This window comes from Carassius gibelio, chromosome A14 (assembly GCF_023724105.1).
Source record: "Carassius gibelio isolate Cgi1373 ecotype wild population from Czech Republic chromosome A14, carGib1.2-hapl.c, whole genome shotgun sequence".
NCBI lineage: Eukaryota > Metazoa > Chordata > Actinopteri > Cypriniformes > Cyprinidae > Carassius > Carassius gibelio.
In genome coordinates, this window is record NC_068384.1 from 4,403,588 (window position 1) to 4,409,898 (window position 6,311).

General features: G+C 35.6%; 1 long non-coding RNA gene across 2 annotated transcripts; it reads right to left on the reverse strand.

The window, feature by feature from the left end:
• Positions 1–2,478: 2,478 nt before the first annotated feature.
• On the reverse strand, positions 2,479–5,133 carry LOC128027021 (uncharacterized). 2 transcript variants are annotated; one of them, XR_008186589.1, is made up of 4 exons: positions 4,897–5,133; positions 3,699–3,792; positions 3,443–3,540; positions 2,479–3,357 (listed from the first exon to the last, which is right to left on the reverse strand). It is a non-coding gene; the product is annotated as an uncharacterized LOC128027021 (long non-coding RNA). The 2 variants fall into 2 exon arrangements; XR_008186590.1 differs by lacking the exon at positions 3,699–3,792 and having other exon boundaries at positions 4,897–5,108.
• Positions 5,134–6,311: the final 1,178 nt, after the last annotated feature.

A 6,311-nucleotide genomic window follows, 5' to 3' on the forward strand; every position in this document is an offset into this window, starting at 1 on the left:
TTTGTATTTATAGTCTTTATTTTGCCTTGCATCTTTGTGTTCCCTTGTCATCTTTGATGCTGTGGTCCACTGTTATGAGTGTCATGTCCATACCATGCCTTATTTAAGTTTAAGTCATGTTTATTTTCAAGTAATTGTTTTGTTTGTACACTTTTTCAGTGGAACAGTTACAGCATCAATAAAGATTATTATAATGGCTTGGCAATGTGAGCATTGTAACACTATGTAAACATTACTATGGCATGATATGGATAAACACACACACACACACACAAATTGAGTCAATACCTTTTTGTGTTTCATCTGTTTTGTCTGGCTCAGGAAAAATGGCCCATCACTCAATGTAAGTTGCCATTCTAAGAGCTGTCAGTCAGAGAATCTGCAGAAATGGATGGATTGTAAAACATACATTTGTTTTACATACAAGCATGTACAATTACACTGGAAATGCTCACTGTGTTTGAGGATGGAGTGATGCAGTTTGACTCATGCAGCAAATGAGCATGACACGGAGCCCTAATAAGAAAGTCAAATTTAGACTTCACTGTAGTGCAACATTATGAAGCAGACTTGCCTCTTATCAAAAAATGTTCCATGATATTCATGCCCTCAAGGAGCTAGCTTTTCCTCCCAAATGCTGCATATGTCATCTTAAAGGAATAGTTAACCCCAAAAATGTTGCTGAAATTTACTCACACTTAGGCCATCCAATATGTAGATGAGTTCATTGGAACATATTTTGAGAAATAACATATTTACGGTGTACATTTTAGGACATCCTCAGACCTCAGTCATCAAATGAAAAGGCGTCATGCCTCAGACTAAAAGGCTTCAGTCATCGGACAAAACGGCATCGCGTCTCTGACTGAAAAGCTTCAGGTCTCAGGAAAAACGACGTCAGGTGTCAGGTCTCATACAATTAACGTTAACGTCAGACGAAACAGACTCAGAAAAAAAGTCATCAGACAAAACAGACTCGGACAAAGTGTCATCAGACGAAACGGACTCAGACAAAAAGTCATCAAACAAAAAGGACTCAGACAAAAAGTAATCAAACGAAAAGGACTCAGGTGGAGAATCGCGTTGCCCCGCCCCATGTGACGTCACACGCACGCCGTTCACAGGAAGTGGTAATGGTTGATTGATGGCAAAAGGAGGTAAGCAGCGTCTGATATTTTATATTTTAACAGTTTTATTCAAATGTTACACTAATTAAGTTATATAGGGAAGAGAACATGCTTTTCGAGAGTCTTGTGTGCACGTTTAAAAAGTTAGTTAGCCATATTGCAACTAGCCAGCTTTTATTTTGGCCTAGTAAAATTACCCTTACGAAAAAAACATGATTTTACTATATAAAAAAAAAACCACACACACTCACAAAATTAAATCATGGTATCCACAGATTAACCATGGTTTTGCTACTCACCATAGTTTAACCATGGTGTTTGTGGTAAAACTGTGGGTATACAAATGGTACATTAATCATTACACTAAAAAAACATGTTACTACACTTTTACTATAATAAAACCATGGTCACTTTACGTCTTGGTAAAGCAAATTCTTTCAAGTTATTAGATTGAAATCTTGGTCTAATTATAACATACCTGTATGAGTCTAACACCAGTTGTTGAATTAAATGATTTTGTAAATACAATGGTTCTGTCTTATAATTAAATATATATTTGTTTGTTTCAGTCAATCAAGTTATCGCTGACATTTTCTGGGTAAGCGTGGCTATGCTGAGCAGGACGATTACCTGGATTCACTACCCATTTAGATTTCCAGGCAACAAATAAGCTCCTCCATGCCAGAGAATTACTGTTCGTTCAATCAAAACCTGCATGTCATCCTGGACTGTACAGAAATCTGCTGTGAAAGCCCTACATCACTGAAACTCCACTCTGAAGTTATAAGTGCACTACCACATTCAAAGGTCTGGTTGGGGTAGCTCTGTGTGGTGCAGTGGAGATGTGGTTATGACAGACAAGGGGTTCACTATTGAATATATGCTCTCCAGTATTGGTGCTACACGGATCATTCCATCTTTCAAATGTGCCAAGCAGTTCAGCAAACAGGACTGTGAAAAAACACAGGACCACTGCACGCCTCAGACTTCTGGTGGAAAGAGTGATTCGAAGGGTCAAGGAAATACACATCTGGGATTCTGTTGTGCCACTCACCTTGTCAGGAAGAATTAATCAGATCTGGCATAATTGCTGTTTTATGGTTTATTATCAGGGACCAATGTTTCTTGAGCAGTGAATGTATATTATTACAATAGTAGTGTTACAGTGTTAACATTTGAGAGTAGTTTTTTATTTATTACATTTTTTTACCTTTTCAGTTAGTTGCAATGCATACCTACCACCATTAAATGTGTTTTTCCTTTTTTTATTGTAATGTCAAATTTTATATTTTGTATAATGAAATTATTTAAATAAAATGTCCCTGAAAATAATTTCACAGACACAATGAAATAGTTGACAATGAAAAGTATTTTTATAATAACTCATGAAAAAAATCTTCTTTGTTATATCACACAATGTATCAAATGTAAATATACGCAAGTAGTAAAAGAATATGCATATCATATACATTACAGAAGATTTCATACAAAAAGTATTCACCTTGGTATGTACATTTATCTAATAGCAAGTACAATATATTTATTGTTATAATTTGTGATGTATCTAATATGTTATCAAAGATCTACTACAAAATATGCTACATACTACTCAACTACATAAAGTATATATTTACTATGAATGTAAAAATAAATCTTAGGTTCATACTATAATATGAACAGAATCTGTCCATTCATACCACTGAAAGATACACATCCAGATAAACGTTATAACAGTACTTTCATTGATGTTATGAAGGCATCATCTCGCCAGATCATCTGTATTATGAAATCTGATTGTGTGTCAGTCACAAAGTCACACCAGTGTAGACCAGTCACTGCAGTCTGACCTTGTACCTGCCAGTAGTACTTATGGGTCTCTTTAAGTTTGGCTAGTCCTCTTTGAATTTTCATAAATGGAACCTGAGCAATGTTTTCAGCAGAGGTGCTTTTTACCTCCACTAGTCCAAACGAATGTTTCAGATGGATCATGCACTCGTCCGTCTGGCCAAATTTAAAATTACAGCCAAACTGAAAACCAAGCACAGGTAGTGGGGGGAAATTAAGATCAGGAACACCTGCAGCTATACGGGGACACTGGAATGAAAGTGGACTGCCAAGAGGTACAACTCTACTTTTGACATGCCCTCAAGTATTTGCGGCAGCAAAGGCTTGGGATTAATCTGACGTAGTTTTGCACCAGAAGCCAAGACATCAGCATCTGGAAGGGGACCTAAAGAAATGAACACAAATGATGAGTCATGAAGACATTAAGCTATAGCTGTGCGCACACACACACACACAGAGTTGTGAATTACCTGTGTAAGCCTTTTAATTGGGTAGACTTGGTTCCATTCTTCCCAACTGATTCTGGTTTCAGGACACAAAGTTCACTCGCTGCCTCTGGATGAACTCCCTTAATATAAAATGAATACAGTAATAGTTAAAGATTGTTTACTGATCTTGGGTGGTTTTCATTTATATATTTGTTACTTAATCTGCACTCTTGTTCATTATTAGTATATGATGTTTAAATGTTTACATATACTTTCTTTGAGTTAATAGTTTTCTTACCAATGCAGAAAAAAGAAAAATACAAGCCTGTGCTCTTGGACGATGCCATCTCTGTGGCTCACTTGATTTTATTCATCTTCTTAGATGTGTTTCACTGCAAGATAAAAGCATTAGATGCTGTAAACATTTTTTTTCCATTTGTATAAGGATATTGTATAACATCAGTGAAGAAGTACATTATCGATTAAACTTAACGGTAACACTTCCTATGAAGCCCGTATTTAAAACAAATTATAAGAGAATTCTTATGGCATTATGATGAATGCATAATGTATTAGAAAAAAAAACTTTGTAATATGTCATATCATCTCATGAGTAATCATAACAACAGTTTTAATGTGTTATAATGTTTACTTATTTGTGGTTATAGCATTTAAGATTATGATTTATAATACGCAATGAATATAATGCATCCACTTAACTTACAATAGAATCTTTCCCTTAGATATAATACAAGTCTCATATCTTGGCATTGTTGTTTTGTTACTTTACTCAAAGCAGGCAAATACCACTATACATAATTACAACAATAATAATGAAAATAAAAATATTATTTTTCCTTAAACAACCAACATATCAAATATCTGATTAGATGAATGTGTAATATGGCACTTTTGATTTTAACAATATTTATTGTAATATCAATAAGATAGTAAGATACTGTATATATTTTAAATAAATAATGTCACGATATAAGACTTATAAACCATTATAAAGTTAAATAAGTATAAGTTTTATACGTATAATTGTTATAATTATTTATGAGATGAAACAACAGTTTTTCTATATTTAATGCATTGTGGTTTTATTATAGTAAAAGTGTAGTAACATTGTTTTTTTAGTGTAATGATTAACGTACCATTTGTATAACCACAGTTTTACTACAAACACCATGGTTAAACTATGGTGAGTAGCAAAACCATGGTTAATCTGTGGATACCATGATTTAACTATATCGACCATGTGTTTTATTTATTTATTTATTTATTTATTTATTTGTGGTTTTTGATAGTAAAATCATGTTTTTTTTCGTAAGGGTAATTTTACTACTTGGCCAAAATAAAAGCTGGCTAGTTGCAATATGGCTAACTAACTTCTTAAACGTGCACACAAGACTCTCGAAAAGCATGTTCTCTTCCCTATATAACTTAATTAGTGTAACATTTGAATAAAATATAAAATATCAGACGCTGCTTACCTCCTTTTGCCATCAATCAACCATTACTACTTCCTGTGAACGGCGTGCGTGTGACGTCACATGGGGCGGGGCAACGCGATTCTCCACCTGAGTCCTTTTCGTTTGATGACTTTTTGTCTGAGTCCGTTTTGTCTGATGACACTTTGTCCGAGTCCGTTTTGTCTGATGACTTTTTTTCTGAGTCTGTTTCGTCTGATGTTAACGTTAATTGTATGACACCTGACGTCGTTTTTCCTGAGACCTGAAGCTTTTCAGTCAGAGACGCGATGCCGTTTTGTCCGATGACTGAAGCCTTTTAGTCTGAGGCATGACGGCCTTTTCATTTGATGACTGAGGTCTGAGGATGTCCTAAAATGTACACCGTACATATTCTTTGAAAACATAACTTGTTCATCAGAGGATCCTCTGCAGTGAATGGGTGCCATCAGGATGAGAGTCCAAACAGCAGCTATAAACAATAATCCACAAGTAATCCACATGACTCCAGTCCATCAGTCAATGTCTTATGGAGTGAAAAACTGAATGTTTGTAGAAAACAAATAACAAATTAAATGAGGCTTTTTAATTTTAACCATTGGTTCTCACCAAAATATTAGTAAATCCAAAATGCTTCATCCAGTGAAAAAGTCCATCCCCCGTGTCCCTCTCACATCAAAATCCACCAACATTATGGATAAAGGACTTGTATTTTAGCTGGAAACAACGAATGGAAGTTAAACCATTTTTAAATTATGGATTTATTTCTTACAAACCTGCAGTTTTACACGTCACAAGATGTTATTTAATGGACTTTAATGGACTGATGTGGATGTGATGTGGATTACTTGTGATGCTTTTAAGTTTGTTTGGACTCTCATTCTGATGGCACCCATTCACTGGAGAGGATCCATTGGTAAGCAAGTGATGAAAAGACCCTTCAATATTTTTGTAAATGCATCTATGAATCTATAAAATACTTGTCCTGGTCTAAATTTAATAATCTCCTCATGATACTTCTAGATGAAATTTCTAGCCGAATCCCACTGAGGTGTGGCATTTCATGTGCAGTACTTGAGAAGAAATGGCAAGCACACTGAAGGGCATCAAAATACCACAAAAAATCTTTTGTAAACTCTTACCCAGAATGACGTAAAACTCCTCTGAGACAATGGTCAAAGCAGACTCCGGAGAGAAAGATGGCGCAGCACACCGACAAAACAGACTGGTTCAGAGTCACTGAAGCCTGAGAAAGACAAAAACATCCTGCTCATCTGTGTCCTTGGAGGAGAAGACACGTGCTCTGGAGTCTCAGAGGAAGGACAGCAGCAGCCTCCAGCTGTGTGCAGGCATTAGCACAGCCACAAGTACCTACGCTTGATCAGTGACTCAATGTTACACAACTCTTCAATAGTATTCACGGATAATGTGGCTAGACA